Genomic DNA, 14885 nt, shown 5'->3' with positions numbered 1-14885 from the left:
ATGGATGATACTTAAAAATGTTTCAAGCCAAATAACTTTTAAATATTTTCAATAGTATACATAACGTTACGTGTTTTAATCTCCGAAGTAGAGATGAACAACTTTTTACCATTTATGTATGTCGACAGTCAGATCCATGAATGAGGAATTCTCTGAATCCCAAACTCCGCACTGATCACTGAGAATTTTCGAACAACCGATAATACCTCAAAATGAAATGGAATCGAATCCAAAAATCTTCGCTCGACAGTTACTACATAACCAACGACACAGACTTATTTTCCAAAATAACGACAAATAAATCGCACAGTGAATGCAATAATAAAGTTTTTAATGAATAGTTAAAAGTCACGTCCTTGCTAAAAATAATGACTGGCATTCACTTATGCACAACGTCACTAGAACTCAGAAGTAATTGTAAAACTATTAGGTACCGTGAATTAACCTTTTAAACCAGCGTACATAAACGATGAAGGAATTCATGTATGTGTAATTATCTAGACTATAAATGCTCCTTAACTTCAAAAACATATGTATACTTTTTTTTAAATCTGCTTAAAATATTTTTAATCTAATGGTTGAAACTGGAACTTTACGAGTATAAAGTCTTTGCTTCGATTTACAATGTGAGCTATTTTTATTTTTAACACATTCAACGCCATTGGAGGCAAAAGTCACCAACGGTAGCGGAGGATTTGTCTTCAACAGATTTTTGTTGGCAGCCAAGGTCTTAAATGGCATATGTATACCTACATTAAATGAAGTCAATATAATGTCGGTCACAAAATGCTACACAAACAAAATTCTAAAAAAATACTGCATCAATAGTCTACTATCGAAGCGATATCTTTTCACGTTCTTGGTACAAAAAATATGCAGTCATACTTAAAGGCCTATAAAACAATACATTTTTGTTATATTTCTTGCATTGAACTTCATGGATGAACGACAAAAGTTTTTTCAGCCCGTGACGTTCCACTGCTGGGCAATCAAGTTTTTATAACGGTGTGATAAGTATAAAAACATTGATATAATAGCATGTCCTTGATTCCTATAACCTTTTGTATAGTTATACAATACTATTAAATATCATTTGTATGTACATTCTCTTTTAAGAACAAAACAAAAATATATGTAAATAATAATTATAATATTATTAGTTACGAAAAATATTAATCAATAATTTGTCACCTCCATATATTATGATTTCATATTTATTTTTAATTTTATAATAGTAATATTTAGTTTTATTAAATAACATTTACTTCGCAGCAGTTTCCACTCAATGAACAATTACCGCGTGAATGCAGTAACGGCTTTAATACAAATTAGAAAGGACTTGTTAAACATATTGGAAACCAGAAGACCGTGAATATTATATTTTATCAATCATTATTAAATACCAAGTTATTTATAAACTCACGTTATAAGGAAGTATTAGTTCAAAATTTCGTTACACCTGCAAAATATCTACATATGCCTGAAGTAATGTGTTCTGGCGCATTACTCGAACACATAATGATATTTTTCACAATATTGATACGAGTATTTTGTTGAACCAAAAAACCTACAAGCTCAAAATATAAACATTTTAAGAAGTAAATTACAACTCGATGGAACGAATTCTTATAACTTTTAATTAAGTCTTTTATTATCATAAAAGCGTTGAAGTGTATTTCACACAAAATACTAGATTTAAAAATCAAGTTATATTAAAATTCTCATTATTATAATTAGTAGATATGTATTAATTGTAATAATTTTCCGTTCCATTATTATAATTATGTACTAATTGTAATTTTTTCTGTGACCGAACAAATTACGTCAGAAAAATCTGGGATAACCTGTAATTAGCGATAATTTACTGTTATTTTTTATTTGTATTATATGTTTTGGATCACTGGTCGTTCTCTAATAAAATAAATATTGTAATAAGCCTTAATTTATCCCCATTCAGTAATAAATATCTAAAGGGCTACCAATTGGCTTTGGCCTACATCTTTCATATGACTGAGACCTTGTGGTCCCTAAAATAGAAATAAGCGATAGTATTACAATGGTACTATGATAACTGTGCCATAAGGTCGAATTTTGTTTATCAATAGGTGTAAGTAAAACCAGTTCTTACTGCCGAACAAATATTCAAATTGCCTTAGGGTTCTTTAACCATGACCTCTTTTCATTAACAAATGTTGCATTCCGAATGTTAGATAGGTACTTACGTATCTCATATGTAGGTGGAAGTGCATATTGTTTTGAGTAGATGAGCTCATCCCACATGCTTCTCTAATATGGGTTCATGCTAATGATGATTCATTCATTATAAATCAACCTTCATAGATTTTTACTTTCAAAAATATTAGGTAATAACTTAACATTAAAAACCTAAAGAAAATATTTGCATTGCATTTTGATCTCAGAAAACAGTTACCAGTTGATTCATTCAAAATTAAATCTTATTTCCTTTATTTATAATTTTGGTCCTTCAGTAAACCACAAAAGTAATAAATATTTTTCAGTCTTAATAAGATGTATAACATATATTTACTTATGAAAAGTAAATAAAATAAAACATATTCATTTGCAACAAAGTTACAGAAGATAAAAATATGGTAATGGAACAAACGTGGCTAATGGTATAAATTATATTGTAAACATTACACTAATTGTATCTCACAGTTTTACTGCATATCATTCAGTTGTTATGGAGAAAACAATGGCAATATAAAAAGAAAATTAATTAAAAAAAGTATTGTTCGACTTGTATTTTTAATTTTAATTGTCGTAATGGGTTTTTCTGTAACGTGTAATGTTATTTAAAATATTTTCTGCATTCTGCGATCAAGATAGTTTAAACTAATAGTTTTGTTACCATGGTACTATTAATGTCACACTTAGTTAGCAATTAACTTAGTGACAATATGGTGTACGTAAGTCCCATGTAATAGGGGATGAGCCTATTGTCATATACTGGATCTGATTTCTTTCAATGCTGATTTCTTTAGTTCTAAATTGTTAAATAATTTTATTTTATTATTATTCCTGTACTGTGAAATTGACAGCTATTACTTTCTTGGGCACAATGGCCAGGAAATTTATAAGACGTCATGTAGCATACCAAACATGTTTAATGTTTTATTAGATAATAATAGATATAATTTATTACCTTATATCATAAAGATAATATTGACTTCTTTGATTAAGATGTATGCAAATGTACTTTACCTGCAATTATCAATTGACATGCGTTGCTTTCGCGTCTGCACTGAAGTGGTGACGTAGCAGCATATCACTGTATGCATAATACATCCTAAGAAACTGTGATTTGCTTATCATGATGCGTGCTATTTATGTTTGCAGTATCCAATTGCTAAAATTAAATAGTACAGAATAGATTTTTAACCGACTTCCCGGAGTAATTCACTATTGTCTTGCGTTGTTCGTGCACTGACTGGACTGGGCTCGATTTTCTTTCATATGAAAGAAAAAAAACCTCTTTATCGACATATTTAATACAGATGTTGGTAGACTTGTTTATCATCATATACATTTATATAAGCATGCAATTTTAGTAAAAATAATAAAACGTTCTCAGAGATTCTTGGGAAATATAGCACCCGTGAATAATAGGTACCAAACAGGGGGCCGGTCACTAGCTATAATTAGTTTATCACTAGGTATCCTATTATCTAGGGTTATGAATAGGTTGCTTATGGGCAGACGGGCTCCACCGTAGGCCGCATCATCACTTACCATCAGGCGAGATAGCGGCCAAACGTCGGCCCATTCAATATAAAAAAAAAAAACTGCTAAGCAACAATCTGGTTAGGTCAGGGCTTAGTTCAACAATGTCTTATGCAATTTGTAAATTGATTGAATATTACTGTGTTTAATTTAGCAACATGTGCAATTATTTACTTAAGTACAGTGGAGGACAGATACGGCTGATCATTTTAAAATTATTTTAAATAATATTGTATTGTTGAACCCAGCTAAAATATTAAACCATATCCCATAAATGTTTCATCTAATAAAAAAGCGATAACTTTGTAGCATAGTAACGCAACACGTGTAATCCCTTAGTAAGTGGTACGTTTGATGTTATTCAGCTTTCTGCACAAGAGCCGGCACCGCACGCTACGGGGCTAGAACGAATCTCATCAGGTGCATCAGGTAATTTACTGGTGGTCAGGCGCACGTGACCACTAGTGTACATATCATGGTTCAAAATAAAGAAATAACATGGAATATTTCAACATCGACGCCGATAAATATTCGTAAAATTGTTGGGTATTTTTTACATGAGAGGAGCTTGCGTTAATCTCCATGTTATGCAAGGGAGTTAAAGAGCGTAGTTAAAATTTTCAGGTTTATCAAAGAGCACTGCTGCTTGGTATCTGATCAATGTATAAGTATCTTAATGTATAGTATCTTCCGATTTATTTCGATCATGGCAGACCAATACGACGAAGGAATGTCAGGGACAATTAATTGTAATTTTACTCAGAAAATGCCATTATCACTTTTAGGCCGGCGCAGCAATGTTGCACAGCAATCAGGTCAGTCACCGTGCAGTCAAATATGTAATCCTTTAGTAGACTCATACACCATTCTTAGGAAAAGTATATATATTAACAAAATGTAGATGACGACACCTACAAAGCTTAAAAGTATTTATATTTCCTCGCTTCACACGTTTCTCATCTAAAACAACAGACTCATAAAACACTAGTCAGATAATCTTATAGGCGACAATCTAATATATGAAGTTATGATGAAACTCCCCCAGACTACGTGTTACGTGGGTTCGAATCCATCCGTCATGCGAATAGTAATTCAATTAGGCAAGTACTTTTATCGAGTTTTCTTAACACAGACAAATGGATGTCAGAAGTAGAAGTTACATTTGGATTTGTTTTTTTATCATTAAACATTTCATGTCGACTTTCTTTTACTATTTGGGTTAGAAAATAATTTATTACATATTATGTATTCCCACACAACCCATAAAATACCTACTCAGTAAATCGAAAGGTCCAAGACTCCTGTGCGATTCATGAAAAATAAAAATCTAAAATTCTCGTAAACCAACTTATTTCCAGCCCAAAAATTAAACTCAAATCTCTTTTTCGGTAGTCAGAAAGATCGTATTTCACAAACATGTTACATTAACCATAAGCTTTTCGCAAAAATGACCCCTACTGAAACATGGGTAGATCAACCTATACAGAACTATCTAGGTAGACTGACGGACAGACAACGACTACTGTACCTAGGAAGCTGAAACTTGACATGTAGGATAGCAACAAGTGAAAACAAGAGACCCTCTCTTGTCTGTCAGTAAATTCCCACGGAAACGGGAAAATCGGGAATCACCTATTTATGCCTACGAAGTCGTTGGCAGAACCGTATGTGTATATAACCGATATGTATTTATTATACCCTTTTATGTACAGAATCGGTTTATCACCTAAACCAACATGTTTATAAATACTACCGCTACCCACAAAATTGAATACCTGGTCCAGAACTATGAGAATACTGATATATGTCGCACTATATGATAATCTATGTATGAGTCTATTTGTCATTCCAGTAAACGCCTCGAGCTATTACCAAAACAAGACAAATTCCTTGTCGACGACTAACCTTATCTAGTTCCAGAAAAAAAGAAGTAAGTACTTACTAGATATTTTGCACTTTTTTATGAAATAAGGCGCAAAGGTGACACCTGATGGTAAGCGATCAGCGCCGCCCATGGACACCCGCAATAAGTTATGTTTATTTGATTATTGTCTCATACAATAAAAGTAGCTGCGGACTACCTAGCGAGCTTACCGGGGCTCTGGCTCAAAAAGCAAGAGAAGGAACGGGGTGGTTTTTAATCAGTAAGTCTGCTGTCTTGCCTCGCCCAAGGCGAGAGAAGTCATTAGATGATTTACCCCCTCAAAAAAATACAATAAAAGTAAAATAGTACCGGTGGTGAAAAGAAAGCAAATCTTCCCTAATGTCAGTAAAAGCTAAAAATAGCTAAAAATAAAAAGTCCTAATTCAGGACAGTCTGAAGAAGATTTTAATTTCATAACACAAGTAATCCTCTATAACATAATATCTATTTTCGTTCAAACATAATCCGCGTAAAACACTCAAGACCATACAATTTCTGCAACAGTCTTCGATTAATTAAATATAAAATTAGCTGGAATATAACGACCTAGTTGTCTGAATAATTAATTACTAAAGTTTCAATTTAGAATTAATGAAGGATTAATAGGCACTTCGCAGGTGCTAACATTCCCACACGATACCTAGGCACCAGTAATAAGACTATTTGCTAAATAAAATTAACTACAAAATCTAATTAAATAACGTTCCACTTCAATGGAACACTTTGTTTACTTAGAAATCTTATTTTATGTTTTATTATTTTATCTTTGACAGCCCTGAAACATAATGAAAGTTTCAATAAAACACGATTTTACAATATTAACAAATTACTTTTAGGGTCCTTTTCCACCAGATGTAATAGCTAAGCTGTTACACCTTGTGACCGTTTCGGCTGGTACTAAGCTATGTAGCTGTGCCAGGAAGATGCACAGCGAGTATGCAATGTATCGATAATAGGGAAGCCATTCATCTCATCTACGCACACATCCATAGCACGCATCGTTCTATATAAAAACATAGCTTAGCTGAGTCTGTTTCGACCAGTGCTAAACTATAAGTATGTGTACCAATGATTGATGGTAGCCAAACGTATCCACAGCAACGTAGCATAGCTCATCTCTGGTGGAAAAGCACCCTTGACTTACTCTACGATCTCGTAGTTAGTTGTTTTGTGACGTCATGAAAAAATATTAAATTGTTATCTAATTTACTTGTTATGTGCTCAGAATAAAACTGTAAAACTTATACGTTTTATGTATAGACGTAACACCTGATTTGAAGTGAAAAGACAAGGTAAACAATGCACACTGAATGAAAATCAACAAAAATATGAAGAAAACCTTTATGATATTCTGAACCATTGTTATAAAAATACAAACAAAAGAATATATTCCCAACACATATAAAATCACATCACGAACTTTGAGACCTAACAACTCGTAAAAGTGTACAAACACACAAATATGAATATTTCACCTAAAAATAACTCCCAAAGCGTATCTTTTAAGCGAAATATATCTTTGATTGTTATAAAAGAAAAAGATAAAATTCAGTATTCAAATCCTAAGCGTATCATGAAAAGGCTTTCATGTCGAGAGCATAAACAAAGGTGATTCAAAGGGTTGATGTCGTCAAGTTACGAGATTTTCTTAGAAACGATCAAATTGTTGAGGAATTGATAGAGTTACTGGAAAATCTTTCAAAATATTTACTTGGACCGGTCAAAGGAGAGCCTTGAGCGAATAACGATAACGTGTTCTACGAATCAAAATTTGATATTTATTAATATGGTTATGTTTCCAGTGCGAATCTTTGAGGTCTGTACATCTCTCTCTATCTTCTAATATGACGATATCAGCTTTCAAGGAAATGTGTTTGCTAAGAAGAGCTAATACTGTAACAGCAATATGAACTTTATTTATTTAGATAAAACTTTAGATTGATACGGCAGTTACGTAATCACACGATAACATTATCAATGTAAAAGTATGTTTGGTTATTTGGATGTTTGTCCGTCCATCACGCTGAAACTACTGAACGGATTTTGATGAAATTTGTAATACAGACAGGGTATGAGTTGACTTGGGTGATAGAATACGTTTTATCTCACAGAAATGCAGGTGAAGCCACTGGTAGAAGCTAGTGATTTATAATTCCTGTCTGTATGTCCTACAACAAAATTATTTTAAAACAACTACAATTTTACGACAATCTACTACGAATATGTATATCACTATTAATTTCCCACTTCTATGAACCATTCAAAAATACTCTTTCATAGCATTAAATTAAAGTAAAATTTTCTTCACCGCTGTAATCTCATCACTTGCGTCCCACCCAACATAAGTGCGTAATGGAACTTTGTTTGTCTGTAGACGACATTCGCCAAGTCTCGCACAACCATTACAGCATTAAAGGAGAAAAGGATGACGATTTATTTAATAACCCGTCGTTGTACACTCGACTTATATAAGTACGCGTTTCATGTAATAAACAAATAAGTTATCGAGTCGAATATCTTACACAAATTATTTAAATTGTTCGAATTACTCTTTCATACATTTAATCAACCGCATAATTAATATACAACTTTCATAAGTACTTTGACGCCTACTTATATATTTTTTGTTTCTTTTCATCCGTATTTATTTATAGTTAAAATTTTAGTTCACTTTTAAATTATCTCGTAAAAAGTTAATCTCAAAAACACATGTACGAGTAGGATAGTCTAAAATTCTCATATGTGTCTGTATTTTTTTTTTTTTGCTAACAGCAACATCAATATATATTGTATGGTCTTTTCATATGTCATTATAAAATCGTATATTTCTTTAATGATGACTTACTTTAAACAGTTTTTGATGTGACTATACCAATAGATTTTTGCTATCATTTAAGTAACGACCCTATTTGCCAGAAACCAAATATTAAAATTTTATCGATCTGACAACTGGGCTCGCGGTTCCTTCCAGGCTCTAGTCTATTCCTCCAAAATAATCTAACCATCATCTCAGTAACTGAAACCCTTTCGTAAACTGACTACCAGTCAAGCAGTAACAATTGAACGTCGAGTAACATGTAGTTAGATTAGACACAAACTGTCAGTTAAGTCAGCTAACTCCATAACTAAGTCTCGGGGGATCTACCTGAGATCTTAACGGGACTATTACAGTGAATTGGGTAATGGACCATGGAGTACGTAGGCTGGAGTGTTAAGGCATGTTTCTATTGAATTTTGGAGATGTTTGTGGGTTAAGGATAGTAATAACACTAGTGTTTTGAAGAATCTTTGTTTCTTATTGTTTTCTAGACATTTTAATTAAAAGAACTAGAAAAAATCTACACAGCCCATCAGACTACCACTGATGTAGCCGATTAGGGCTGATGCCTAATCTCAGCTGCTACCTAGCTTGCTTACGGGGGCTCCGGCTCGAATAAACAGGAGTAGGAGCGGGGTGGTTTTTAGTCAGTAAGTCTGACACTCACTCTCGCCTCGCCGAGGAGCAGCAATTGGATGATTTCCTGATTTTCTCAAAAAAATCCCATACCAGTTTACTATTAAACAACAAAAACGATCTTTGACTACTTCTGTGAGGACAAACAAAATAACGAAATAAAAGTTGCTAATTAGAAATCCACAGCCATTTAAATATCATATCATGATGTGACATATTTGTTTTGTTATTCATTCGAATTGCATTGATTTATGAATCAATGAAAATCACCCTTTGTTTAACACTCCATTCCAATCATACTCCATTATTTAAATATTATGATTGTGTAATAGCTTCGTAAGCTAAGAGACAGTAGTTTTAGTTGTTAGAAAAGTTGTAAGCTATTGTGACAGGGTCAGTGAACTGTGGAATGTAATGGCCTAACACTAATATTTAGTGACAAGATCATAATAGGAAAAACTATTATGTACTTGCATTTGTTTATTTCTAAATGTCAATGACCTTTTTGTTTTTTCCATTCCTACAAGTCACTGTTTTTGGAAAATCGACCGTGGCAATTGATATTTTACTACCCGTTATTATTGAATGGTGGAAAATTGTCCTTTGACATCTCCTGCTTAGGGCAAGGCGAGAGAGAGAGAGAGTCAGACTCTTACTGATTGAAAACTACCCTGTTCCTACTCCTGTTTTTCAAGTGCAGCCCCGGCAATCCGCAGCTCCGGCTTTAACTGCCCTATATTGATTTTCTCCTATAAAATAGACCTGTGAGGACGCGTTTCACTACATTTTAGAACACGTAATTTCATATGCCCAACACACGCAAACATGGAAACAATTTGTATAACAAAAAATATTGTTCCATCTTCAAATCAAACCAGCCAGTTACTAAGCCACAACCTACACCAAGCTCCCATTCGAGATAATAAAAGCCTAGAACTCGACAGATCGTTAACAAGCCAGAAGAAGTTAATTATACATTCTCCACACATATAGTCGACTCACGTACAATTAGTGTGGTCACTCACTATTCCGGATAGATCCGACCTTCACCTTGTCAACACATCCACGCGATATCCGCTACCATATTCAATAACAAGCATATTTATTTGCGCTTGAAGATTTCCTCAACGAACATTCACTTACAAATACAATGCATTAAGGACGCGTTCTCAAATCTGACGTAAATAAGCTATTTTTCAGTACATATTACGACCAAAAGAAACTTAACTGAACATAACTAACAATTACAATAGATAGATCACTTCTTTATCTCCAAAATATTGATTTGTAATGTGAAAAAAAGTTATATTTTATTATTGCAAACACGATTTTTCTTTACCTCTTCACACAAAATTGACAAAAAAGGGTTGAGTTTAGGAACATTTTACTGCTACTACACGCATAATTCTGAATCTCAAAAAAATATCCCGGGGAAGCAGACATAATCAAAAATTATACTATGGAAAAAAATTACGAAAATATTTCAAATTGTCTCAGAAATAAATAAAAGTTCCCGTTTAATTTTTTCTCCTATTTTGCTGTCAGACGTCAACTTTAAAGCGTAGCAATAAGGGTTATTTTATTTGTTTACTATTTAGATTTATTGGATAGAAAATGTCAAATGAAATTTCAGTCTGCGCTCGAGCGCTGTCGTGGGTGGACGCTGCGTCGCCTGTTACAAAAAATGGCCTTGAAAAAGATCGCTGTACGAGTACAAAATATTTGATATTATACTTCACAAACCAATCTTGATATTTTTACCGACTTCACAAAAAGGAGGAGGTACTATGTTCGGCTGTTTGTATGTTTTTTTTTACACATTCTGTACGAGCAACACTTTACTGAATATAGAATGTTTCGTTATATTATTTTGAACATGAGGTTAAATCAAAATCCAAGATGGCGCCGACAAGATTTGCCAACTTTCCATCATGGGTGTCATTTTCATGGTTTTTGGGGTCGCTTATAGCGAATATGGAGTCAAAATCAAAATCCAAGATGGCGCCGACAAGATTTGCCAACTTTCCACCATGGGTGTCATTTTCATGGTTTTTGGGGTCGCTTATAGCGAATATGGAGTCAAAATCAAAATCCAAGATGGCGCCGACAAGATTTGCCAACTTTCCATCATGGGTGTCATTTTCATGGTTTTTGGGGTCGCTTATAGCGAATATGGAGTCAAAATCAAAATCCAAGATGGCGCCGACAAGATTTGCCAACTTTCCACCATGGGTGTCATTTTCATGGTTTTTGGGGTCGCTTATAGCGAATATGGAGTCAAAATCAAAATCCAAGATGGCGCCGACAAGATTTGCCAACTTTCCACCATGGGTGTCATTTTCATGGTTTTTGGGGTCGCTTATAGCGAATATGGAGTCAAAATCAAAATCCAAGATGGCGCCGACAAGATTTGCCAACTTTCCATCATGGGTGTCATTTTCATGGTTTTTGGGGTCGCTTATAGCGAATATGGAGTCAAAATCAAAATCCAAGATGGCGCCGACAAGATTTGCCAACTTTCCACCATGGGTGTCATTTTCATGGTTTTTGGGGTCGCTTATAGCGAATATGGAGTCAAAATCAAAATCCAAGATGGCGCCGACAAGATTTGCCAACTTTCCAACATGGGTGTCATTTTCATGGTTTTTGGGGTCGCTTATAGCGAATATGGAGTCAAAATCAAAATCCAAGATGGCACCGACTAGATTTGCCAACTTTCCATCATGGGTGTCATTTTCATGGTTTTTGGGGTCGCTTATAACGAATATAAAGTGAAAATCTAAGTTCAAGATGGCGCCGACATAAATATATAAATGACCATGCCAGATCCTGCCCCACTTAATTTCATCAATGTACAAAAAATGTAAATTAATCAAAATTATGCAATGAAAATAAGACCCTTGGTTACTTAATTATTATTCTGATAAACTTGCGGATAAAAATTAGGAAATAAAAAGAATTTTAAAAACCCAAGGCCTATTTCCTGTATTTATCGCGACCCTCTGCGTTTCTTAGTACGCTTGCACAAGGAACAAAACGAGTAATTCAATAAAAAAAAAGATTTATTAATATAATGTGTACGAATTTTAATATGAATTTGGTTTTAATACATACTGCTAGTTAATTTTTTTTTTATAATATGTATTATAATGAATGCATAATATAATTATGATTTCGTGTTTGAACGTTAGTGATTAGATGTAACGAAACCTCATTGGCGTGCGTGTGTCATTATGTCCAAAAAGTCATTATTTGACATTCGCTCTGTCTGTTCTGTTTACATTGTTGTTTCGTTATGATTATGAATTAAAGTAGGATTACTAAAGGTGATATTGGTGATGAGTGATGACATTCCTTCCTTTCATAGCTAAACACCCTATGATAGCATTGTAATTTAATTATTTCTACCATTATAACTGCAATTAACCTAACCTAAATGTAATATTTTGTACTTAGATTCATATAGAAACCGCAAGATCTAAAGGCTTTTAATCATGTTTTTAGTTATCACTAATAGAGCAGCAATAGAATGCTACATTTGGCATGTCTGTACACTATATTTTTTTGGTGGGACAAAGCTCTATAGAGATTCTGGCATTGTCATTTTTCGACATGAGTGTCATTGTTGTGGTTTTTGGGGTCGCTAATATCGAATACGGAGTGAATCATTCGATTGTATAAAAATTGTCTTCTTCCGGAATTAATTGACCCAAGACAGGCAAGAAATATGAATTTACGGGCTCATTCCTCGCATATTCAAACAAATATCGTGAAAATAAAGAATTGATGTTTAATTTATTTTATGTATTTTCTTTGTTTGTTCCACCCAGGTCTTGTCACGTTCGTTACCATAATTGTTTTTTTTTATCTTGGCGACCCCGAAAACCATTGATATAAAACCATAATAAAATATACAATGTGATAGGGGTGAGACTTCTAACCCGTTAAGGCTGAGTTCTACATCTAATTTTATCGACAAAAGTCGGGGGTCGAAGGGGTCGAATCCCCCTTAAAATTATGGCTATTTTAATATTTTTTTTACTTTTTTTGATATCAAAGGTTGTATGCGTCGTAGAAACAAAAAAAAAACGACAAACGGTAGCTAATAACCTTGGCTAACTAATTCATTACTTTTTTCAAATGTTTGATAATGTTTTGGTGAGAAAAAAAATCATTTGTGAATTATTTTTACCGAAAAAATCACAATTTTTCAATATTTTCAATTAGGGGTTCAACCCCCATATTATTTTTTTGTCGATAAAATTAGATGTAGTACTCAGCCTTAACGGGTTAGAAGTCCCTATCACATTGTAGATTAAAAAAACTTAAAAACATGTTTTTGTGATCCACTTCCATTTAAGAACCGAACAAAATAATTTTAATATTAATACTAACAGTAGGCGGAAAATTTAGTATTGTTATGAGAATAATTAGTATAAAAGATATGGCGAAAAAGTGCTCATCACGCTAAATATCTTTTCTTGAAAGTATATTCAAATCTCTTCAGGTTCGGCTGGGCTGGAGTCCATGTCAGGGATTCTACATCCTCGATTTTCGTATGGCGCTAAAATGTGCTCATCACGCTGAACAACTTTTCTTAAGATAGTATATTCATATAAAATGCTCATCACGCTAAATATCTTTTGCTGAAAGTATATTCAAATCTCTTCAGGTTCGGCTGGGCTGGAGTCCATGTCAGGGATTCTACATCCTCGATTTTCGTATGGCGCTAAAATGTGCTCATCACGCTGAACAACTTTTCTTAAGATAGTATATTCATATCTCTTCAGGTTCATCTGGGCTGTTAAGTGTCCACGTCAGGGATTCCTGACCCTTGATTAATTTCTACAAGGTATTAATTTGCCACCGGTCCTTGATAAGTCTACAAAGTTTGAACGAAATCGGTCCGTTTAAAATGGGTAAAAATCGAGTTGGAAGAGGTCGGTTATATAGAAACATACAAACAAACACACATACATACATCCTTTACGTATGAAACTAAATAAAAGCATGTAAAAAGTTAGTTTTGCGTTGGCACCATTTGATTTTTGATTTCGAACGCTTACTTTCCGAAAACTATGAAAATGACACCAATCGAATAATCCGAGCCCAAATTCGGCACTGAACGGAATTGAACAACAGATAACACAAAACATTTGAGTCTACGCACGCACTAAACAAAATAAAAATATTAAAAAAGAAAGTAAGAAAATATTCAAACTTTCAAAGTATCAAGTTCATTTTGTCATAATTTCCGCAGCTATCCGTGCGTATGTGTGTATTGTCGAGAGTCGTGTCAATGTAGTGATGCGATTCGATACCTGTCAATTATGAGAACGCGTCCTTAATGCTATACTTCATCATCATATGTTCTTTTTTAAGGTATAATCCAGTAAATGAGCCGGCGGATAACCTGATGGTAAGCAATCACTACTGTCCATGGACACCCGAAACACCAGAGGTGTGCGTTGCCGGCTTTTTGGGATGAGGAATTTAATGGTTGTTGCGGAATCGGAAATTGGGAAGGTAATTGGGCCTTCGATAACCTCACTTACACAACGAAACACAACGCAAGCGTTGTTTCACGTCGGTTTTCTGTGAGGCCGTGGCCGAAGGTTGGCTCTCCCACACGTATATTATACGTAAAGCATCCACTGCTGAACCTAGGCCTTCCCCAACGACTTCCAGATAGCCCGGTTAGAAGCAACCTGCATCTAGCGGCTCCTTACGATCTTAATCTAAGCTATACATTTGATGATAGTT

This window comes from Spodoptera frugiperda, chromosome 27, assembly GCF_023101765.2.
Source record: "Spodoptera frugiperda isolate SF20-4 chromosome 27, AGI-APGP_CSIRO_Sfru_2.0, whole genome shotgun sequence".
Classification (NCBI taxonomy): Eukaryota; Metazoa; Arthropoda; class Insecta; order Lepidoptera; family Noctuidae; genus Spodoptera; species Spodoptera frugiperda.
Note: the sequence above shows the minus strand (reverse complement) of the source record.